The 25,556-nt window shown below is 42.8% G+C and overlaps 1 protein-coding gene across 1 annotated transcript in view; it reads left to right on the top strand.

The window, feature by feature from the left end:
* Positions 1–11,427: 11,427 nt before the first annotated feature.
* The window catches only part of MARCHF3 (membrane associated ring-CH-type finger 3), a 133,024-nt gene continuing 118,895 nt past the window's right edge, over positions 11,428–25,556 (top strand). Inside the window, exon 1 of the mRNA XM_035014029.1 lies at positions 11,428–11,647. The gene's annotated coding sequence lies outside the window, so the exon portion shown is untranslated. The remainder of the gene's footprint in view (positions 11,648–25,556) is intronic.

The raw sequence follows: 25,556 nt of genomic DNA, 5'->3' as shown, positions 1-25,556 counted from the left end.
CATGTACTGTACCATGCATATATCCTAAATCCCATGGATTCCAGATAACTGCATTTGCATGAAAGCATCATCACTTTGACTCTATCTCGGAGCCTTCTTTCCTCACAAAATCACCCTTTTTGTCTCAACTTAACACACATTACCTCCAGGAAAATTTCCACCCTTTCTTCCAATCCAAATTAATCAATCACTCTCTCCTCTAAGTTCGTACAGCACTAGATATATGTCTATGTATATATATGCTTTCCTGGGATATAATTCATGTACCACACAATCCACCGATTTAAAGGGTACAATTTAATGGGGTTTTTAAAGTATAGTTACAGAGTTGTATATCCATCACAATTTTAGAACATTTTAAATTTATTTTTTTTTTAGGGCGCCTGGGTGGCTCAGTTGGTTAAGTGACTGCCTTCGGCTCAGGTCATGATCCCAGAGTCCCGGGATCGAGTCCCGCATCGGGCTCCCTGCTCAGCAGGGAGTCTGCTCCTCCCTCTAATCCTACCCCTTCTTGTGCTCTCTCTCTCACTCTCTCTCAAATAAATAAAAAATTAATTAAAAATAAAATAAAAATAAATTTATTTTTTTTAGATTTGAGAGAGAGCACGCATGTGAGAGAGAGACAGAGAGAGACAGAGCACAAGTGGTGGGGGGCAGAGGGAGAAGGAGAAGCAGGCTCCTCGCTAAGCAGAGAACCTGACATGGGGCCCGATCTCAGGGCCCTGGGATCATGACTTGAGCAGAAGGCAGACGTTTAACTAAGCCACCCAGGTGCCCCACAATTTTAGAACATCTTAATCACCCCAAAAAGAAACCCAGTACCCATTAAGAGTTCCTCCTCATTTCACCCTCCCCCAGCCCTAGGCAATCGTAACCTACTTTCTATCTCTATAGATTTGCCTATTCAGGACATTTCATATAACCGGAATCATGCAAAATGTGGTTCTTTGGGACTGGCTTTTTTCATTTTACATATTTTTTTCAGAGCTCATCCATGTTTTAGCATGTATCAGTACTTCCTTTCATTATATTGTTGAATAATAGTCTGATGTTTGGATATACCAGGTTTTATTTTTTTTTTTAGATTTTATTTATTTATTTAAGACAGAGAGAATGAAAGAGAGCACATGAGAGGGGGGAGGGTCGGAGGGAGAAGCAGACTCCCTGCAGAGCAGGGAGCCCGATGCGGGACTCGATCCAGGGACTCCAGGATCATGACCTGAGCCGAAGGCAGTCGCTTAACCAACTGAGCCACCAAGGCGCCCTATACCAGGTTTTATTTATTCATTTTTCAATTAATGACATTTGGGTTGTTTCAACTTTTTAGCAATTATGAATAATGTCTCATCTACATTTTGATTATCATTCAGTATGTATGGCTTACTATTACAGGGTTTTTGTTTGTTTGGCCTGTGTCTTTTTTATCACTTGTTGATAAACTCCTATGGACAAAGAACATTATTTCACTCTGTAATTTCCACATGGCAAGTATTCAATAAATGTCTGACGGATGGGTGAATGGGCAGATATTAGAGTTTTTTACTGTTATTATACAGGGTACTCCAAATAAAAATATTAGAGTGGAATCAGTAATAACCCAAGAAAAGACACAATAAATTTACCCAGTATATTATAACAAACATGGGTGGGTCTTAAATAAACTTTAATCTCGGCCCTATCTCCTGGAATTCCATACATGGATACACAGTTGAGTCTTTCAGGGAGGCAGTTCCTTTGCTAATAACAGTTGTGAACTAGGTAGACAGAAGCCTGGAAGACGCTAGACTTTTTCTCCTAAATTGACTCCATGATGTCTTGTTGCTCTTGGCTTGTCTGAGGTTATTATTATAGTCCAGGATAGTGGTTCTCCACCCTGGCTGAGCATCAGAATCCCCTGTGGAGCTTTTACAAGATACAAATTATCTGGGTCCCACCTCCCAGATTATGATTCTACAGCTTGGGTAGGGGCCCAGGTGCTCACATGTTCTCAAAACTATAAAGACATTTCTGACGCATAGCCAGGTTCAAGAATTCCTATATCAAAAGTTGCCCTGAGGTTAAAAAGAATTAATCATATAGAGTGTGTATGAGCACTTTACTCCTAGAGAGTATTTTACTCATCCTGGGATCATGCCCATTAATACTACCTAATGTTTATAAGGCACTTTTTATTTGGAAAGAGCTTTGCAGTCATCTTTTATTAGGTAGGCTTGCATGCTGGGTGACCTGGTACAAATCACATAATCCCTTTGTGTCTTAAATTTCCTCAAATGTAAACTGTTGGCTGTTAATACTGACCCACCCTCAAGGGGAGACTAATGGGGGACTTTAAGGCATTCAGCAAACATAAAAATATATGCTTATTAGATAGGTATGAAGTCCTAGTCACAGCCTTTTAAAATGAAACACATACCAAAATAAACTTGAGCCTTTCCTGCAACCTTTGTCATCATCTCAAAGATCCTTTCCCAACACCACAGTTTGGCAATGCTCCCTTTGTGACTATAGTCACAAAGAAAGACAGAGCTAATCATGGCAGCAAATATGTAAAACATCCCTGAAATAAAGTTTGTTAACCTTCTCATTTATCATTCATAATGCAATTTAGAGATTATATCTAAAAAATACCCTCTTCTGAAAAATATTCTTAGAAAATATTTGTGCATGTTCACACAAGACTTGAAGCTGATGCTATATACTCACTGTTGATGTTAAGCCTGAAGGTGCTTTCTAGTTTGATGGTTGTTTTTTATATGGCTGTATTTAGCCTCTTTTCATCTCTCCCACGTGGCTGAAAGAATATATAGTCAAAATGAGACTTTGAGACCTAGTTCAAGTTGGAGGTGGGTGAGATTGCGAGGCAGAGTAAGTTTCCAATCTTGGAACCAAACACAGGTCTTGTAAGGATAGTGACCCACAACTAAGGGCTCATTTGCAATATATTTTCAGCTTCTTTGAAAAGGGAATCAGAAAACAGATGCGGTGTTTCCTTTTTCCATTTGGCTTTGAAAGGGCCACAAAACTTTAAAGGGCCATGTCCAATTACATATTTCAATTCATTTACTGAATGGTTTCTGTGCCTCTGAATGGGAATTAGTACCCTCATGCCCACCACAACTGATTTGAGCTATGAACTAAATAAGCATGACCTTTCTGGGGACACTTGACCTTGACTGTGCTCTTTTTCTTTGGGCTCCTGAGGGTTTGGTTGTATTCCCAAGGGCAGTTGCCTGCTTTAGTTAAGCTCAGGCTCAGGACCTGCTAACAATTAAATTCTATTAAACAAATCTTTATTGAGTATTTATATCTGTGGATGGTATACTGTAATGCTTACTGTGGAGGCTACAAAAAGTTCCTTGAGATGCTCTAACTCAATGACCTTAGGTCCCTTAGACAGGACAACACCAACAACCTCCCCACAAAGACTCCCAAGGTTTAGTCACCTGACATGCCAGTTTTCAGAGGAATCCTAGACTGGCCTTCAGCAGACACCAAGATGAAATGTCATTAACTTCTCACACAATATTTTGCTACCTGCAGTACCTTGTCAGACCTTGTTCAGAATTCAGAAGTTCCTGTGAGAAGAGCCTCAGTGCAGGGAGTCTCACTGGTTGGGAAAGTCATCTGTTATGCACAGTTATTGTTTTTAAAATAAGGTTAACTCTAGCATGTTTCTACATCAATCATCTTTCAGAGTTTCAGGATTTTTGCTGAACATCTTAAGGGGAGAAAGAACCACACAGGCTTCATTTCAATAGTTAGGAGAAATTAATGCTAATACATGCCTTCAATGGGATTCACTTTGGTATCCTGAACATTTTCTTCCATCAATATGGAAAATCCCCAGAAGTATGTATTGTGGATTTTTTCTCTGTAAAGAGATGCAAATGGTTACAATAAGTTGTGTGATTTCCTCTGAGTCTTTCAAAGTTCTGTTTTTTCTTTATCTCAAGGTAAGCATCCCTACTTTGCAGATCTAGAAGCCAAGACAACATGGATTAGTTTCCTCACTTTCCTCAGTGAAACACAGACAACCTTGTCCCAGACCACTGCTCTCCTTGAAAGCACAGGAAAAACTTATGTCATTTTAAGACAGAGGAGAAATCAGATACAATTTTCTGGTCCAGTGCTTGTTTTCTGTGTCTTTCACATGGACTCCTTAAGATCTTAGATGATATTTAATGATCCTTACATGTTAACTTTACTTTCTTTGAACTTCTTTAAGAAACAAACAAAAAACATGGAAAACACTCAACTATTTACTTGTGAATCTCTATGACTCGGGTCATAAAATACAATCCAGGCAAAGCCAAACAAGGCACTAGAGGGTTGAGAGACAAGGAGAATGTTATACATTGGATTTAGGATTTTGAAATGCCCCGTTTCAGTGGTTTCCTGATTGTCTTCATGTAGAGGGTCAACACTGGTCTCTCATTTGTAGCAGGTATTTTGCTCTAGAGGAAGACTTCTCTGACTGATCATGGACAGGGATTTTCCAAAGAAACTTCCACAAAACCAGCTCAATGAGAAGCACCCTATTTAACAAATGTTAAAATTTTCGGTTTCACTTTTTATGTCACCTAAGTACACACCCACCACCTGAGAGCATCTCTTTATTTCTTTACAGGAAGATTTAAATAAGCAATCTGTTTCCTTTCTAAGTATTTTTGGATTAACAATAATACTTCTCTCACTTGTATTTTAGTCCTGATGATTAAACAGTAAAAATGCTAATTAGTAGCCTGTATCTGGAGAGGAAAAGCTATTTCTTGATGGGCAAAATTCAAGCTGAGATGGAGACCTCACAGGGCACTACGATAAATGGGTTGGGCTGCATGCTAAGGGAAAGGATTAGGGACTGAATTGACCAACTCCAGAGAGAGATTCTGGCTTAATGGAAAGATTAAGCTGAGATCCAAATATATTACAGATACTCACAAGACTAAAGTTATCAAAATGCAGACATTTGTTGTTAATTAGAGAGCACAGAAAATAGGGGGAAACATCCTGTGTCTTTCTTTTTGACCCGCAGCTCACTTTAGAAATCAAACAACCTACACGTTAAGAAATTCATTTTTCTTTTTCTCCTACTTACTTTTCATTTCTGGAAAGACACTGAGCTAGGGTGAAGGGAACACAGTTAGATGGGCGTTGTGAGTACAATATATCAGAATCTGCACCCCTTCTTCCCATAAGTTCCTATGAGAAAGTCAAAGGTAATGCTTTCAAATTCCACATCTGTCAGTTATTAGCTCCATGACGGTGGGCAAGTCTGAATTTCTAAATACATTAGTTTTCTCATCCACTTGAGGAGGAAAAATAGTATCTCGTCGGAATGCTGCGAAAGTTAGAAAAGCCACTGTATGAGAAAACATCAGGAGACTAAGCGTATATTAGCACTCAGTACATGTTAGAATAATGAGGAAATGGAAGTCAGAGAGGAATCAAGCTCCCATTGCCCACAGGCTAAAATCTATATATTTAGCTGGGTATTCAGTGTGCTAGAAAATCTGCTCCTTTCTCCTCACCAGCCCTTTTCTGACAACTGTCCTGCTGAAGTCAAACATTCTCCAGTACGACTTGAATTTGCTTGCCTTCCTGTCTCTGTCTCTGGCATTCTGACCACCCTCAGCCTCCATCTGCCAAAATTCTACCCATCTCTCAAGGGCCACATATCCCACTATCTCCAGGAATCTTAGGGGACTCACCTTCTCCTCCTCTAAACCCTGGTCCTTACTGTCTAGAGACATAATCCACAAAACACTTATTGCCCCAGCAGACTCCCGGCAAGGAAGAAACCACAAATATGGTTTCCATCGCTGTGCACCCCACACCATGGTGCCTTGCCAAGGGTAGGTGCTGAATAGACTCGTGATTGAATAAATGCATGATTTCTCACCCTGCCCCTGTTGTGTTCTTGGACAAAACACTTTGCCTCCTTCAGTCTCAGCTGCCTCAGCTGTGAACAGAGGATAACAGCATGGATGTACTCCCCAGGTGTGCTGGGAAGAATAAACCAATGACTGAAGAGCAATTTGAAAATGTAAAATGAAATGCTATATATAAATGTTACATAATCAAAATCATTTCCTTCTGTATTATGTTTTATTTGGCTTTATATCTTGGGAGTCCTTTGTGGGTTTCAGAATCTCACAGATGCAAAACCATCCACATTAGCACCTAAATTCTCTTGGGTAATAAACGATTATGTGTATTATAGCTCACGGCTACTTTTCCCTGGCATACTTACACATGAATCTGTCATAATTTGGGGTATTCATAATAACTAATGATACAATTCATTTCTAAGGGATAATCCATTTTTTTCCTTCTATAGCCAGTTACTGTTCCCATACTGCTGTCTCAAGGGAACTAACTTCCATTACACCCCAAATCCAGATGAGGAGCACACTGTTTGGAAGCCGAAATTGAGGAGCTTACAGTCTTGAGACCTGGAAAGTGGTTTGGGGTTTTGAAGCATTGCTTGTTTTCTATGGTTCTTTTTGTCCCCAATTCTGAATCCCTCGTTCCCTTTATTATAATGTATGGGTTACCAAGTGCTCAAGGCAGCCTGATTTCCTAGGTGCCAGGCAAGATTGGATTAGCTCTTTCCACAGGAAAACAGGCAATGCTAGTTTAAAATACTATTACTAAAAGAGGCTTCTGACTTTTAGTCCACTGCAGGATATGAATCCTAGAATGGTCCCTCCACGAAGATAGCAACTCTGAGGAAGAAGAGACAGGAGTAACATAAGAGGGTGATCGTGAGCATCAAGTAATTCGATGAAAAGACATGGAACAGTGCAGGACACATGGTGAGTGCTCAGTAAATATTAGGAATTGTTGTCATTGGCAGACGGCCCATTATGAGCCCAGCCCTGTGCTAAGAGTTACAGAGAGCTTCTCAGTTGAGATTTATAACAAGCCAATGAGGAAAACTCAACACTCTTCATCCCCACCCCATTTGGCTCACAGAAGCTCAGCACTCGTCCAAGGTTCTCTAAGTTAGGAAGCAATGAAAGAAAATCCAACCTTCAGTCTATCGTGTTTCTAGAGCCCATATTCTTTGTCCCCTTTCTTAGAATACCCTACTATTCTAAGGGTTGGGAGTCTATTTTTCCTCCCTGGAGTACATGGACCCCTCCCTTTCCAAATTCCTCAGTGTTACTCATTCTGTTATGAAGTTTTAAAATTAAGAGTATTTTTTAATCTCTTCTAGTGGCCTTTTGGCCAGTATGTGTAGTTTTATGTATCAGGCCATTTTTCCAAGACCATTCTAGTCTTTCATCAGACTTGTACTCATAGTGGCATCGATTTTTAAAAAAAATAAGTAAGTTCAGTGTAGTTTTTCTTCCATGTACGAGGAAATCCCATGTTTTTGTAGAATGGAGGTTTCCCTTTCCCATGCATTTCTGTGACCACATTTCTACTTGGTTGGACCTGTGGCAATAACGCTCACAAGGGGCACGTGCACCGTCATTTAAATGCATGAGACATCATTGTTTTGTGGGTGGTAGCACCCTGGCTGCAGACATCGTGCCAGAGCAATCCCTCTGTTACAAAACATCTCCTAGTTGTGGTGTGCAAACTAACACCATACTTGAGTTTACAAAATCGCCTACATGATATTTTGTCCTCTATATGGCAATTAATATTTCAAAGAGCCTTATCACGAGTTATCTCTCCTCTCTGTGAAATTAGTCAGAAGTATCACTGCAGTTTCATAGTTGGGAAACTCAGGTATGGGAAGGTTGCCTGTATGGCTTGCCTGTAGTCTTACAACGAACCTACAGCATAGCTGGTATTAGAATCTGCTGCTTCTGATTGCATTTCTTTGCTAAGGTCTTTAGTTCAGCCTGTTCAAATTCTGAATAATTTTCAAAGTGAATACATGTTCAGAGAGGTGGTGGAAATGGAAAAAGAGGGAAAAATAGTATTCACTTAAGCAAAGCTTCCAAAAACATTTGTTATCAAAGAACAAGGATTGTGAGGGCCCTTTTTCCTCATTTCCATTTATAGAATGAAAGGACAATAATCCAATGAGATTAAAATGAATAGAAATTCCAAGTGTAGAGAGGAATTGTTCTGTCCACACTATTTTCCTATTTCAACATCATTTTGTTCTTTTCAACAGTCACTACTGCTATAAATGTCATGCACTTGCAGTGCTTTGTAACCACTGTCACCGTGTCCCCCTTAAGCAACTAAACAGAGGGGGCCAATTCTGCCACTGTGGTTTTATGATGAGGAAGCAAGAGTAAACGGAGGTTAAGTGATTGCCAGCAGCACTCCAAGCTCAGATCAGAACTCACGGCTCCTAGCAGTCACATCCCTTTGAAATTTAGAAGGTTCCAAAATATTGTTTCAATGTCAGAGATGGGTGACAGTGCCTGAAGGCAAATTTGCTCACCACCCACACCACCACAAATGGACCAGCCCTGCTTCCACGATTTCACATCAAACTTCTCATTCCCAAGCCATTCCACAAACTTCCTCATCCCTCTGAGGGAAAGAAATTTCCTTCAGTGAAACAGGTTAGTACTAAACAGGTGACTTCTATGTCCAGATTTCCATGGTTTTCTGTTTGTTTCATACAGATAGGACTATAATGAGTTCTTACGCAAGTAAGAGATCTCCTTTTCCCTTGCAGAATATGGAGATGGCCGAAACTCAAGAGATCATTGGGAGAATGACAGCCAAAGGAGTAAGTCTGTGCCAGAGGGATAAACTCTTGTCAAATACCAATTAAAACAGAAGATGGTATGAAATGTGAATGAGGGGCACCTGGGTGGCTCAGATGGTTAAGCGTCTGCCTTCAGCTCAGGTCACGATCCCAGGGTCCTGGGATCGAGCCCCACATCGGGCTCCTGGCTCAGCGAGGAGCCTGCTTCTCCCTCTGCCTCTCTCCCTGCTCATGCTTTCTCTCTCTCTCTCTCTCTCTCTCTCTCTCTCTATCTCTGTGTCTCAAATGAATAAATAAAATCTTTAAAAAAAAACTAAAAAAAAAATGTGAATGAGTCTAGACGTGCTGTCTCCTATGTGTCATCCATTCGATAAAGGAAAATGAGACCAGTTACTTGTCCAAGAACCCATGGACAAGGATGTCTGTATGAAACAAACAGAAAACCTTGGTAATCAGGAAACGGAAGTCTCTCGTCTAGTTCTGACTTATTTCATAAAAACAAATTTCCTATTTCCTTTTTTCATCATCTAACATAAATACTATATATAGCAAGTACAGTCAACAGCCGATGTTTGGCTCCTATTACCAAGGTGATTTTTAAAATAATCACTAGCATCTGTGAAAAACCTTCACAGGGTGTTAATATGATAAACACTGTTGGCAAACTTTTTCTCTAGTTATATTCAGGAAGAGGGGAAAAAAAGAATCCAAGGAAATACATTTTTCCCCTGATCCTCCCATCCCACCCTAGGCAGAGACCTGGTGTGTATCCCATTCAGGTGGTCTACAGCTAATTCCTTGTGGGCAAATGCCATTCTCTAAGCAGCATGGTAAGCAACTGTTGCAACTGAATGGAATGGACTCCTTCGCCTGTACCCGTCTTTTGATCCACTAAATGAGGAGGGGTTTAAAGACATGCAATTTCTGCATCACATATCAATTTTCAGGGCCTACTAAGGACTGTCCAGACCCAGATTTTCTTGCCTTCCTTATGGGCCTTTCCCCACTGAGACAGGGAGCTGAGGAGGTGCCGCTTGAAACTCAAACCAGGCCCGAGCTCACCTCAGAGCTGTAGCCTTCCCTGCTGGAGGGGCCATTTCACTTCCTTTCAGCTATAGGCCTTCTGCCCTCCGTCTTGCCAGGCAGTCTCATCAGAAATTGCTCAGGAGAGCTGAGCAGGTCCTTAGGAGGTCCTCCGGAGGGCCAAGCTGGCACTGAAATAACACCTGTAAAGGTCCTTGGTCCCTCACACATGAGAAACTAAAACCTTCAGGACTCCTGAATCTGAGGGAGCCAATGGTCAGTGAGGAAGCTGTCGGGGCACCAGACGGCCTGACCCTTTTCCCGTCCTGCTTAACTTCCATTTACTAACATGGTTTGAGTGCCTATCTGATGGCAGGCGCAGTTCCAGGTACGCAGAGGCCGCTATGCACCCAAAGCTACGGTCTGGGGCTTGCTAAGATTCTAGGCCTCAGCCTGGAAAGCAACGCCCAACCCTTTGCTTTTGGGCTTGTTACACCCACAGCTCCGTATGTGTGTATGCTGCAGCCAAGGTAAGGGCTTAAAAACAGGCTGAAGAGCCTACCCGCCCACAAAAGGAGCGGCAGTGACCCGGCCGCCCAGAGCCCACAGAGCCTCCTTCTTCAGCCGCGACCGGCCCAGGGAGCTCAGGCTCCTCCGGTGCCCGCCGCTAGGGAGCTCCCGGAGCTCGGTCCCGGCACTTCGGAAGGGGCAGGGGCCGTGAACGTGCATCGTGGGACCAAGGTGGCTCGCTCCGAGGGGTTCCTGCCCGCGAGGATGGGCGGTCCCGGCCCTCTGGCGGACCCAAGGAACAGCACAGGAGGAGCCGCGCTGCGGCCGCCTCCCCACAGGGCAGCCCGGCCCCAGGGTGGGTCTCGGGGGCTCCGGCGCCGTCTAGCGCCCGAGCCTCCCTTCCACCCCCGGGCTCTGCCCAGGTGCCTCAGGCACTTCGGGTCGGGAAGGGAGCCTGGGCGCCTGGTCGGGTTCCCTGCCGCTGGCGGTAAGACAGCGGGGCTGAGGAGGGGACGTGTAAATGAACTTTCCAGGAGGTCCGCAGAGTCGGAGTTTCGTTTCGGAGAGAACCACCAAACCGCAACCACAACCTTTTCCAAGGAGCCCGGAGCTCCCAGGTTCGGGCCCGGGCCTCCAACTGTGACGGTGTGATGCGGCCCGGGACTCACCCTCTTTGGGTCTCGGTTTCCTCCGACCGCTGGGGCTCCTTCGGGGCCGCCAAGTTCGGCGCCTCCCGCGGACGCCAGGTGTGGGCGTTGCCGACCCGGAGTCGGTCCGCGGGCGGCCAGGCTTCTCGCTCCACAGCTCGCCGACACTCCGCGACCCCTAGGGGTCTCGGTGGCCCCAAACCTCTCTCAGCCAGGGCCTCCCGGGGCCGCCACTTCCCTCCCGAGGCACCCAGATCCCCGCGCAGCCGTCCCCACAGCGCCAGTCCGCAGCCCCGCTTCCCCACTGCAGCCAACTTCCCCGCCGCCGGCGCGTCTCCGCGCCAGCCCTCGGCTGCGACCGATTGGACGGCGGCGGCGGGGCGGAGCCGGGCGCTCGGCCCGGCCCGCGGCCGCCCGGATTCCTGGAGTCACCGCGATTGGCTGCGGGCTCCGCCAGTCACGGGTTAAAGGCGCCCCGCCCCCGCGGGGGCCGGCCCAGGACTGGCTCCGCCCCGCCCGCCGCGCGGCCCCGCCTCCCTCCGGAGCCCGGTAGCCTCAGCCCGGCGGTCCGCCTCATTCGCTGAGCAGGTCCATGAATTGTCAACGCGTTCCGGGCGGCTGCTGAGCCGGGGCGCCCGCCGGGCTTGTCGTGCTCCCTCGGAGGTACCTGCCCGGACCGATGTGCGGGGTCCGCTAGGGCGAGAGCAGTCGCCGGTTCGCGGCAACTTGGGATTCGGGACCCGCAACAGGGGCGTCGGTTTGCGATCCGGACTCAGCGAGGAGGGTGAGTGGCCGCGCGCGAGGCGAGCGGCTCCCCTTGGCGCTGTTCGGCGAGCGGGGGGCTGGGGGGGAACTGGACGGGTCTTGGCGGGCGTCGGTGCGTCCGTCCGAGCGTGGCCGCTGTGGGGAGGTCAGGGCCAGGTGGGATTTACTCCTTGCGGGTATCCCCACTCCCGAACTTGTTTCAGAGAGTCGCAGCTCGGTCCGGGACGCGGCTCTGCGTTCTCACCAACTTGGCATGTTCTAATTGCCATCATTAGGTGGGGCCCGGGGACGCGTCCCCTCGCCCTCTGCGGCGGCGACACGCGCGCTGGGGGCGGCGTCCGTGCAGTTTCTGAAAAATTAACCCCGCGCGGGAGGCGGTGCGGCGCGGTGACCCGGCGGAGGTGTCTGGTCCGTAGCCTGAGCCAGCGACCATCGTCTTTGGGGTGGGTCTTCAGCGGTCAGGGAACTTAAGTGACTAGCTAGGTTCTGTAAGGGGGCGTCAGTGCCTTGCAATTACTGAGAGGAATTGACAGCACGGATCTTAAACTTTGTAAAGTAATTACTTTCTATTAGCACCTGTATCCCCATCCCTCATGAGGTGCTCGGACCTCCGCATCACCTGCAAGCTGTGGCCGAAGCACTTCCTTAGGACCAGGGGGAGCTGCTGTCTGTCCCAGTGCAGGGAGCCCTGGAGAATCCGAGACGAGACCGTGAGAGGGACCACCAGGCTGGTCGGTTGGTGTTTAAGTGATGAAGTTGTGACAGGAACTGACAACACAGGATTCAAGGTTAAACCTGACACTTCGTCTGTGACTCAGTCTGGGATATTTTTCCTCTCTCTGTCGTAATGATAGGGGCTCAAAGCAGCTGGTTTTTCTGAGGGCAGTTACATACATGTAGTTTGTATTATGTGTGGACCAAATAAAATTAAATATAATGTTTTCTTGTAATTCTTCTTGGATGTGAATGAGAGCTTATTGAGCGTCCTAGAGACTTGGGGTACACAATTTGGGAATATTTTGATCTGTGAAAATATATAAAAACGTTGAGAGCTATGACTATTCATGCTTGTATATGCATATGTAGATGTGCGTGTGTGTATAAAATTGATAGGTGAATAAGAAATATATGGAGGGGGAAACAGCCTTGAACTTGCTCTGGTGGGGGGAGATAGACCCTCCGATCTATGGGGTGTATGATGAGGGTGTGCGTATGCATGTCTGAATCTGCCTGGTCTGTCTGGATCAGTGTATATGTCCGTGAACTTTACGAGCATTTAGTTCAATACCATTCGGTGCAGATTCCGAGTTCCTGTTTTATAGCCCAGCAGCCGCCAGCCGGCCCATCTGTTAAAACATAACATGTACACTTCAGTCACTTCAGTTGGAGCACTAGGGTGGAGCGTGGGTAGGGGGCAACCCTTAGTAGGAACAACATGCTACAAACAAAGACTGCCTCTCAAGTTCTATTTTCATTCAATATTCAGCCTGTACTTGTGATTTGGTGAGGAAGAAAAGGAGTGTTTGACTCTTCAGGAATGGCAAACTACATTTTGTGAAATAATTTTAGCCATGGTTTGGGAAAGGGAGTTTATAAGAGAAAAAATGAAATCCTTCTAGAAAAGAAATGTGGTGCTTGTCACATTACCATGCAACACTGGTTTACTGCTTTGCAGTAGTATGTATATCAGAAACTGTTTTCTTTTGCTTCTTAAGAGAATGCATTAAAACTGAATTGTTTTGCACCAAAAAAAAAAAAAATCCTTAATAGAAGTAAACAGAGCTTTATTGCAGAGGCTATTTAATCTACTAGAGTTAAGACTGCCTTAGTAATTCTAATGAAACATGTTTTTAGGAATTTATAACCTGGATATAAATTCATGTTCAGCCTAATCACTGGTTGCAATGGTTCACAATTTATAGTTTAAGAAATAATGAAAGACCTTTATCACAAAAATTCTGATGACTAAAAGGGTATGGGAGGAGTATAACAGCTTAATAAGTTCCTGCAGCCAAGTAACTGATACTTAAAAGAAGTATACATTTCTTTAATAACATAATTACTTCTGGTGACAAAATAAGGGCAATATTTTTGAGAGGCATAGTTGATAGTTTTCCCAATAATTTTATGCTCATAATTACATTTTAATAATGGTGTTTATTATTTATTATATGTGGGCAGAATAAACTGGAATGTTTCTTAAGAACTCATCACAAGAAGTATTGTTTTCATTTTTATGGCAATTAAAACATTTTGGGGAAAATATGCCTATCTCTAATCTGTGAGTGTATTTAAATTTCTGATGGACTACAAAGACAAAATAATTCTCCTGCCTTGATATGGATCATCGGAATCAATTAGGTTGGTCCTTAGAAATTCAGTTTGAGGGCTGGACTCTGTTCTCTGGGATTTGATTCAGGAGTCTAGGGTGGGGTTTAGTAATCTGTATTTTGAACAAGCACCCCCCAAGTGATTCTGATCCCAGGGTTCCCTTCACCACATTCTGAGAAACAGTGGAATGGTGTTTATGATATAAAAGGATGATCATAGTCTGTGGGTTAATTTAACAAGTAATTGTTCTGGTATTTCCAGATGGCATTTACCAGCCTTATGAAATTTATAGGCAACATTCTTTAACACCCTGTCCTCAACAATGGCACCTTTGGTTCTGTGTTCAGAAGTGTTTTTGGAATCCTCAGCTATCTCTATTCCAGGTTAGCCCCAAGTCTAAGGAAGTCTCTCTGGAGAAGCAAGGTAATTTAAGACCCCTCCCCAGTCTTAGTCCCTCTGTTCTGTATTCCAAGTCCAGTGGGTTTCTGGGGTGCTCTCAGGGGACTTTGCCAGTCATAACTCACATGGTTGGACACTTCTCCCTGGAGAATAGAAGAATCTCAGTCCTCGGGAGCCAACTTTGACTCCAAAGCCATTCCAGGCTTGTAGATTAGAACTTCAGCAGGACTAGTACCCGATTTACCCAAGATCAGGGATCTCCTTGGGAGGCCGTAGCTGATCTGCCTTAGTCAGGAAAGTGTCCTGGGCCAACTGTCCAGAGACCGAGGTGTTCTCATGTTCCGCGGCTCATTGTAGAAGTATTTTGAGCTGCCCTATTAATTGGATAGATAGATCTTTCAGCATTGTGGAGAGATAGGTTGAAAATTGATTTGCTACTTCTTTTTTCAAATCAGTGGGAATTTGGACTTATGAATGATTGCCTATCAGTTTTTATTTATAGTTGGATACTGACATTCAGGCTCTATTCTCCCATTTCAGACTGGCATAATTCTCAATTTAAAACTTCTAGGTAAGGTTTTAAAGAGAAAGGATCTATCAGAAGTTGTTGCCCCTTCCCCCTTTGTACCTCCATGTACTTAAAAAACCTAATGATGTCTCAGAGGTCAGAAGTGCCTGGAATATTTACACACCTGATGACAAAAGGACGTGGAGAGGCTGAGACACTGAACTTGGATTGTTCCAGGCCACTGGATCATTACTGGGACTTTCACGGAGCAATTTCTGTTTTAAGAAACACTTGGCAGGCATGTTTATAGGTCACTTATCTTAACAATCCTTTGAGTACAATGATCCTTTTCCCACTTTGTTACAGATGAGCAAACAGGAGCCGCAAAAGAATGATAATATTTAGATCCTGTCTTTCACATTCAAAGATAACACCAATAACTGAGAAATTGGCCTTGCATTTGAATTATTTTTATTTAGCGTAGTGGCGATAGGATTATGCTTAGTCATTCATATCATCTACGGTTTGTTTTTTTTTTACCTCTTTCTTCAAATTTATTTTTATATTAAATGTGACCTTGAAACAATTTTCTTTATAAAGTTTCTTTATAAAATTTCTTTATAAAGTTTATATATGATAATTGGTTCAATGACCCTAACCTTAACCAGCCAGGCTTGACCAGAATGGCAAATAATTTGCTAAAGGTCACAGAGCACAATGGCAGCAAAGCCTGTATGTAGAATTCTTTGGACTCATTATTTTAGACCTGTACGATGATGCCTATTGAGTCCTCTTATGCTGCTAGTAATGTTTTTATGCTGGCAGAATAGAGTTGTTTATATTTCATTTGCCCAGATTCTGCATGATGAATGGACCTAGAAAATTTTAAAAGCCTAATGTATAATCACAGCCCCTGACTGTACAATGGGATTTGTGTGCCTACTTAAAAAACTCTAGAACTAGAATGCTACTTTTCTTGAAACTGGGCCATGGGTCACTGCAAGTTTCTAAGCAACAATTCTTTTTTTTTTTTGGCCATGGCATACTTCTGACAAAATTCTTTGGTAAAAGGAATTTGACAAAGGCTTTTCTAGTTTTCTACCCTTCTTTCCCCACTCCCTATTTCCATGGCAAAACCTACCTATAAAATATTTACTTTTCAAGTCGGTCTGCCCCTTTAACATCTCCTAATACTTAAATGTTAGCTATTTTGACTATTTTCCTTCCAACATGCCCTTATCGGGCTTCGACCTTCACTTCATAGTATTTTGGGCCTAGTCACATCCTCTAATGTAGAACAGTCACTGGCTATAGAAGTTTTACTTGAGCTTGAGCTTTGTGGATTTAACTACAACAACAATAAGAAAAAAAGAAAAGGAGAATACTCAGTCATGTTGATAAGTGTGTCATATTAGGTATTCCAAGCTTATAGTTTCCATGGGAAATTTAAGATCCAGATGAATGAAGTGACAGATGCACTCATCTGTGGCCTTGCAGACAGACACTCTTCAGATTCAAGCTGAGGAATATAACTGAAGACAGCATCCTAGGTTATGGAAGAAAAACAAATGTTAAGCTCTGAGAAAAGAACTGACAAAAAGTGAAGGGTTGGGGTTAGATGGGATGGGGAGAGTGGTGGGAAAGATACAGGTGCTGATGGTTTGGGGTTTCTTGGGGGCATTGGATTCTGTTTTATATTGTCTTCACAACCTGCTCGCCCTGCTTGCTTTAAATAATTTATTATAGCAGCAGGCCTTCCTCTGGTTAGTTTCCTTTTTTATAACTTTTTCCTTCTCATCTCTGGGTCTAATCAGAGGCATATATAATCGTGTGGCTGCTCTAAAGTACTTAGGAAAATCCGTGATCAATATCGCTACATTATCAAACCAGGCTGTTGTGTTCTATTTTGCAATGTTTTCTTCCCTGTTATATTAAGCCAGTATCTGTGTTTTAAACAATATTTTATTAATCTTTGCACAATGAGACTATGGGCTTATTCTTCTTGGCTGAGAGTATCTTTGGAGTAATCCATCATCAGAACACCATTAATCTAATGATGTATTTATTGCTCACTATTGTAGAACTGGCAAGAAACCCAGTATGGTTCTAAAAATTTGATTAAAAAGAAATCAAGTTTTTGCAAGGCGTAGCCATCCGATTATGTTAGCATCTGCCAAGTATATTTTATGCTAAAATATACAGGCATATTTCAAGTGAGCAAAATGTGATCTTTTCAAAAGCTTTTAAAACTTTTTGCTATGAGATAAGTAGAACAAGAAGATGCCTCATAATTAGAAAAAATTCTAAGTGCACTCCCCATCTCAGCCAAAGGTAAGGTACAGTATTTTTTCGGATTATAGCCTTAGACACTAAAATGGTTAGATTTATCTGTTTCATTGACAGTAATAAAAATGGTAGTGATGGGGCACCTGGGTGGCTCAGTCAGTTCAGCCTCTGCCTTTGGCTCAGGACATGATGCCAGGTTCCTGGGATCGAGCCCCGCACCGGGCTCTCTGCTCAGTGGGGAACCTGCTTCTCCCTCTCCCTCTGCCTGCTTGTGCACTCTCTCTTTCTGACAGATAAATAAATAAAATCCTAAAAAAAACCTCCAAAACAACAGTGGTGATAAGAACTAGCTCCTAGTCCTTTAACGATTTTCTGGGTAATCATTACAAATCAAAATTAATGAACAAACAGTAACTGAGTACCTATCGTGGGTAGTACCTCTTTTTCAAGTATTAGCGCCTTTGGGAAGCTTTTCCATGTCCCTCTTTGGGCTGATTGTACACTGTCAGCCGAACCATCTCTTGTAACCCCATCCCCTCCTGACTGGGAGCCCCTGGAAGGCAGGGCCCATACCTCTCATCTTGTAGCTTCTCAAGAAAGGGTATATAAGAGATAGTTGCTAAGTACGCTAGTGGCTACAAAGAATTACAGGTGAACACTTGCAAGGCCTTCAAAGGATGTGCATAGGGATGCTCACCACCAGTTGAAATGGTAGTTGATTGCTATCAGTTGATTGATAACTGAATCCTAGCGCCAGACTTTCAGCTCTAGCCCCTGTCTCAGCACTTCATGTAACTGTCATCCATTCCTGCTCGTTCATCTTCATAGTTCCCCTCTACTCCATTCCTGCCTTTCCTCCTCTTGTCACTACCTCCCTGTTGTGACGTCTTCAGGAATGTCTCCAACTCCACCTGCTCCTCCACTAGTCTGGCCATGTCCCCTGGTTCCCTTTTTTGTTCTCATACTCCTCGTATCCTATCTTGAATAGGCAGCTAACTCCTGGGCCCCACTTTGAGGCTTGGGACAGCCTGAGTCGCATATCTTTTGAAGTCTCAGATGTACTGGTTTCTTTTGCCATCCAGGGCAGCCATCTGGCTAGCTTTGGCCGTGGGAGGTCTGGGGGCCATGGAGCAACAAGATGGTTGCTGGGCCGACAGGCCGCGGATAATCAAAGCTGAGCATAATGGGGAAACTTGACATTTGTGAATGAAGCTTTTTTAAAAAAATTAAAATTCCAGCAGATTTTTAATTTCAGAGACAGACTTTTGTAGTGTTTTTCATCTCTAAATCTTTTGTTCAAGAAGCATCTCCTACGCAGTCATGTACATGATGTCATCTGATGGCTTAGGTAAGTTCTTACCTCAGTTCTTACCTCCGAGTGGCTTACTGAGCTCCTGCATGGACCATGTGTCCAGGTGGAGTTTATGGAACAGCCAAATTAAGCGTAACTGCCCGAGGTCAGGGCCTTTAGGATAGCCCTCTTATGTTAGATCTTAATACACTTCAAATGACTGCAAGAGATCAAGGACCCCTATTTTCTGTCTCATCTGGGAGATTAAGCCTCAGTGAACATAGCTGCTTTCTTCTCCTACCTGCCAAGAAAATATCATTAGAAACCGGAGTGATTACATCTAAAAGTTATTTAGATGTTCAAGGCAACAGAGAAGATGAGCAATCCTAGATGAGGTCATGGACTCACTGGTTTCTTTTGGATCTTGTAAGTGAGGAGCACTTGCCCCTGCCTGTCCCAAGGCTTCTGCTCTCATCTGGGTGCTGGGGGCTGGGAGGATGTGAGGGTGGCTCCACGAAGGGGGAGGCAGACGTCTGTGGAGCCCCTCCGAATCCCTGCCACCAATGGAGGTTCTCCCTGTGCTGCTTTCCTTTGGCATTTTCTCAGGTCTGTGTTTCAGTGTCTCATAAAGCAAATCTTCCTCTTCTACTTTGTGAATATGTTACATAAACTGAGGTTCTCACAGCCATGGAAGTTCTCGTCCTTAAGTTTCCCTGATTTTGACTTTTCTCCTTCATGTGGTCCCACCCCCCACTCATGTTTTCCTCTCTTTAACTTCCTCTTTCCCTTCCATTCAGGTAAGAACTCTACTTTACAAAGGCCCTATTAGAATCAATGTTCCCATTAATCTTTTCCCTGCAGGAGTTAACCACATTTTTGACCATTTTCAAAGGACTTTCTTAGAGCATGCCAGTATGTCTTTCCGATGCTAAGGAGACCCCAGTTAATGCGGCTTCTCCTCTCTGGGATATTACACACTCTAAACACAGTGAGGAAGCAAATAGCCTTGCAAACCCTCAGTTTTTACCAACCTTACCCACACTTGCAGTGACACCCCCCCCCTTACCTAATCACTCTTACTGCTCCCTGCTCACTTTTTATGTCATTAAGAAATAATATCACAGGGGCGCCTGGGTGGCTCAGTTGGTTGGGCGACTGCCTTCGGCTCGGGTCATGATCCTGGAGTCCCGGGATCGAGTCCCGCATCAGGCTCCCTGCTCGGCAGGGAGTCTGCTTCTCCCTCTGACCCTCCTCCCCCTCATGCTCTCTGTCTCTCATTCTCTCTGTCTCAAATAAATAAATAAAATCTTTAAAAAAAAAAAAAAAAAAAAGAAATAATATCACAAGCCTCTGCTAGCAAGAGACATATTCATGACAACCAAGGAGATGAACCTGTCTACAAAATACCCCACCAAGTATACGCTGAATAGGGAAAAGAAGGGCAGGGCTTCCCTGATGTCTTTACAGACAGGACATGTGGACTGATGCATCTCTTGCTGATAAGTTCATAATCTGTTGTTCTAACTGTTTCTCTTTTGAGGCTGGGTCATTCATTGCCTTCTAGCTAACATCAACAGTTGTCACTTTTTCCTTTCCCTTAAAAACTCTGGCCAGTGAGTTTCAGGTTTCTCTCCTTCATTTATTTTACTTAATTTTTATTTTTTTGTGTTTCAGCTTGTTTAGTCTGGTTTACCTACTTAAGTTGTGTTGTTTCTAACCTCTGCAGACATTTTTCTACCACTTTCCAGCCCTTGACAGCATCTCACAATTAGACACCATCCTTACATTGAATGCATTTCCATTTTCGCAGCAGGTCAGTAATGAAGATGTTAAGTGGAATCCTGATAGTGACCCTTTCAAGAGCTAAGGCACCATTTGCTGTTCTGTCTTAATTATGGTCTCTTAGCAAATTTTCACCAGTTATAATGTCCACCCCATCTGATAAGTAATGTTTCTCAAATACTGTACAAAATTATGAAATCTATGTGCCTTATATTTTCTGCTCTCCATTACGGGCTAAATTTATAATTCTGTAATTTTCTTATAGGAAAAATACGTATTAGACTGGAATGGCTAATTTGGTTTCAAGCCATACTGCTTTTTGCTTATTGTGAACCATTAGACATTTATGTGGTCTTCTATTTTACCTCATCCCCAACCCCCACCAGCAGCTCTCCCAGCAGTAATCACACTCTGACCTTTCCCTCTACAGTCAGTTAGCATCCATGCTTTTTTGGTAAGATGGGTATTTTATTTTACTGTTCCCTAATATTTTCAATTTTAAAATAACTCTACATAGCTGAAACAAAAATAGCCAAGTGTCCTATTATGATTATGATATTTCCCCCTTCCTTTCTAGGCAGGTCTGTCTCCTGATTATAAATCATAGTATTGCACCTCTTCTCTGGAGTGCTTCTGCCCCCTTGATCATCTTGTCCCAATGGAGTGTGAAACTGCTTCTGCTTCCTTGGTATCTGACCTGTGCCTGGGATCTGGGCTAGTCCTATGTGGTCCCTGTTGAAATTCTTATAATTGGGTAAGGGCTCAGAATTGGAAGGCTTATGGAACATAAGCCCATTGAGGGGTGTGCTTCACATAGGTCTTCAGGGAAAAACATATAAACTAGGCAGGTAGAAGGTGAAAGTCAAAGTTTTTAAACAGATAGAGAAAGTCAGAGATAGACTATTTGGTACCAGCTACTTAGGCCAAAGCCTCATCTTCGTGTTGTGATATCTGGGGTGTCTTCCCCTCGGGCTTTTCCGGGAGACTATCCCAGTGTTGTAAATTAAAATGCTGTATCACCCCATCTCCAGAATTTTGGAGTTCGCTGAGCTAGATTCAGAAGTCCTCGTTCCATTCCTGGAGCTTCCCAGAGACAAAGAAACAAGTGATGTTTCCAAATGGAAATGCGCCTATGAAGGTGATGTGGTCCACTTGCTAGGAAACCTTCTGCACACAACACAAGACTCCAACTCACACTGACCTACACTGTAAGGGAAGTATATTATCTCATGTGAGAAGTAGGGCAGACAGCAGGATGAGTTGATTTAGTGGCACAATTACCTCATCAAGGATACAGGTTCCTTTCATCTCTCTGCCACTGTCATCCTTAGGGACCACTTCACTCTAAGACTGGTTCTTATCTTGGCAAGATGGCTGCAGTTGTTCAGATGTCACTCGTGGGCATGACAATATTTAGAGCACAGAAAATGGACCACCCCCTCCCAGGGTCTCCTTTTGAAGGAGATTAAAATTGTACTAAGAAGAGTCTGAGAAGTCCTGTCTTCTTATCTCATTGATGGGAACAGTATCACATGCTCCATCTCTAAATCAGCCACTAGCAAGATGTTCTCCATCACTGCTTGAGGGAGAGAAGAACCACAATGCAGACTAATTAAGGCCAGAGAAATGAGCCAAGATCAATAATTATTGTGATTAGAATCACAATAAACCCTAATGAATTCAAATGTACTAATTTATGTCTATTTGTACTCAATAAGTGTATGATCTTTACTGAATAAAAAAGATTAAAACAATTTGCTGATTTCTCAATTCTGTATTTCAGATATGTTATTTTGCTGTATTGGTCCACTTGAATGTAAACATTTTTTATTAACCTTATTTACATATCATAGCATTAACAGTAATGATAATTACCGATGATTGTAACTGGCCATGATTTATTGAGTGCCCTTTTATAAATTAGGAATTTAGCATCCAAGAGGAGCTAGTCATTTGCTGAACTCACTTAGCTACTGAGTGTTGTTAAGCTAGGATTTAGACTTAGGTTCATCTGCCCATGTCCCTTCCCTGCTTTCCATGGCTTCTCTTTGCCCAGGACTACTCTTGCCTGCATGCTGGGGCCCTGCCCATCTCTGTGACCTCATTACTTACCCTCTTGCCCTCACTAGTTTTCCAACCACATAAACTGGTCTCATTCTCACCTCTGACCCTCTGCATATGCTGTGTCCTCTGCTTGGATCACACATCCTCAGCTCCTGTGGCTCTCCATTCTTTCCCTTCAGGGCTCCCCTTCACAGTCCTCTCCCAGGACCATCCCCACTGGTCTACTTAGGGGAGCCCTTCCCCCATCCTCTGTTTCTGCTCCATTTTCCTTTTTCCTCTATCATATTTACCATAATCTTATATAACTTACCTACCTGCCTGTCTACTTGTTTTTGTCTGATCCTACCAGAATATAATACCCTGGCTGTATTTAAAATGAATGAAAAATCAAGTGACTAAGTTAATGAAGAAATGAATATTTAGACGTTTTGACCTCTGATAATCCACAGGCTGCCTTTTTCTCCCACACGAGGACTAAAGGAGGATGACAACTGCCACTGAGCTGAGTACGTGCACTTTAGATTTTTCTCCTATAAAATCTAAGAACTTAACAAAACCTTCTTTTCTCTATCTCTCTGAGGGCAAAATAAGAGATAGATATCAGAATTCTTTGGGGAAAAGGTAGACTTGCCATAGTAGTATTACATAAAGGTTTTAGGGAGAGCTTGGTAGAAGAGGAAAATTTGAGTAGTATTCTTAGCTACAGTTTTTATACTGATTATAGTTTTAAGGATGCCAACTCCTTTAATGTTAGGCATAAACCCTTAAAAAAATTGAGGTAGACATATAAAGCTAAACTGTAAATTGGAAGAATTATAATTGCTTGATAATTTGCAGTGGCAAATTTACTTAAACAAAATTGTTTTCTCTGCTTACATGTAATTTTTCATTTGAACTCATGTATCTATCAAAATAATTTATTCCTAGAACTATGTTCTTAATTATTCTGAAGTAATTATGAAGGTGCAAATTGAAAAATAGCTTTACCTCCCATGTTAATTTGGAAGGGATTGACAGAAGTGAAGCAGTGCCTTCCTGAAGTCCCTTTTCTTTGGCTTTCAGCTCAGGACCTTCCAAATAAAATATGTGCTTTTGTGTTTCCCTTTCTTTGTCGTTCTGTGGGCTGCTGTGTCATTTGCTAAATACGTTGTGAACCATTATTTTCTGAGGCTTCCAGTGTGACTTTACCACTCGACCAAATAAATCACCATTTCCCCCCTTGACAGGAAATTCACATTCCCCTCCAATCTGCTCATCTTCGCCAGATCTTTCCCCAGGTGACCTCGCCAACCATGGCATCTCTCTCTGCGCAGGGTATCAGTCTAAACCTGCTTGGCGCCATTGTCTGCCTTCTCGGCTTCCCACTATCACAAAAACCTGTTAGAGTCGTTACTATGAAATCTACTTTGCAGCTAAACTCCTTGTATCAGACGTCTAGAAGCAGATCGAAATTTTATGGCAAGTAGAAATACATCTATATTTGACAGTAATTTTTAATCTAGTTCTTCCAGATTGTTTTTATGTTTTGCATCAGAGACAAGTCAGAAAAAACTGAAGGGGGAAGAAAGGGAAGAGGATTTTTGACGTTGTTCACATGGTACTTTTCCCCTGTATGTCCTGGCAAGGACCCCTTTCTTCCTCACTTTATAACCTGGGTAGATTTGGGTGTGTAATTGGGGAAGAGCGCATCAGGACCCAGGTGACAAGGAGATGAGTAATCAAAGGGCTGGGTCAACATATCATTATTTAAATTAGGCGGGTGCATGGTCTACATAAGCTCTTGAGAGACTGCCTTTGACAGGGTAGTTTTCATATACATCAGATTGGCCCTTTTATGGCTTGACAAAGGCTTTGTTTCTTTCTTTTTCTTTTTTTTTTTTTTTTTTTTTTTTTTGCTTTCTAAGCTGTGTGGGTGGGAAACAGCATGAGGTTATAGAAAATGTATAGCAAAAGCAGTAGCAATGAGAAAGAATCCATAATGGGTACACACATATTGCTGGAATATTTCCCAAGTACTTGGGGGGGGGGGTTGGCAATGAAGCTTCTTTGGCAGAGGCAAAGTAGAACATGTGCTTTTCCATGTGTGAACACACTGTGCTTTGAAAGGTCCTTTATGATTCACAAAAGCAGCTGCTTTTGAGCTGGTGTAGCCACAGAGTTTAGGAGACTCCCTGAAATTGGGGTATTGCAGACTCCTGGCATTTGTTTTGGAGATTGGGTTAAGTTTGGGGAATCTGCTTATTCACAAGTGACAGGGAACAAGCTCTCTTCATTAGAGTGTTGGATCCTTTGTTCATTTCTTTAGGGTTCGTGGATCAAAGTTAGCAAGCCTTAAAATTGTGAGCAGTCATCTGTTATGTAACATGCATACGTACAGGCATAAATTTGTAGAGATGGCTCTCTTTTTAATTTTGAAAACAATGCGTGGCAGTTCTACTTTGCCTAGTAAATCTTTCCTGAGTTACTGGTCAGACATATTTTGGTGTATTGTAAGCCTTCCTTGCTGGACATTCATAATCTTATTATACATTGTATGTGGTGACTTTTTAGTTTTGACTGTAGTTTTACCTAATAAATCCTGTATTTTTGTCTTTTGTACACTTCTATTCCATTTCTGAGTGCTAGCTTCTGTCTACTCTTTTATGATCACTAATAAGTTATTTTCATTCTTCTTGAAGATTTCAAACCCCAATAACACCAGTGTTGTTTTCTATCACTTTCAACAAGACTCATTTGTTTCCAGTTCCTCGAACAAGATAAGTAACTAGGACATGATTCTTTCACTTTTTGCTAGTTTTCAGTTTATTGGATACTGACAGAACGTAGCATTTGCACAGTTTGCTTAAAAAAAAAAAAAAAGAAAAGAAGGTGATAGCTTTGTTTTTAACATGTCACAACTATTACGTTTCTAAATGATAAAGCAAAAAAGATTACCACAAAATAAGATTAGTGTGGATATCTTGAACTGGAAATCATTTGAAATGTTTCATGGCTACACTTTGTGCTAAATATAAAAATAATTGTGTTTCCCATGTGTGAGCATCAAAAGCCCCAGTTGGAAAATCACATGGTATAGCAAGTAGGTCACTATTGATGGTAGAACATGAGACAGGAAATGTCACGGCTAAGATTAGAGGCCCAAGCAATATGTCTCGCCATGCTTGCTGCATTGTTCATCCTAAGTGGAAGGACTCAACAGGGTATAACTAACTTTAGCCCAATTTGAAAGTATTAGCAAGGATAGCCTTTTACTCTGTCATTCCCATT

Source organism: Mirounga leonina, unplaced genomic scaffold (genome assembly GCF_011800145.1).
Source record: "Mirounga leonina isolate KUSES-001 unplaced genomic scaffold, KU_Mleo_1.0 Mir_168, whole genome shotgun sequence".
Classification (NCBI taxonomy): Eukaryota; Metazoa; Chordata; class Mammalia; order Carnivora; family Phocidae; genus Mirounga; species Mirounga leonina.
This window is presented reverse-complemented; position numbering and strand designations above follow the sequence as displayed.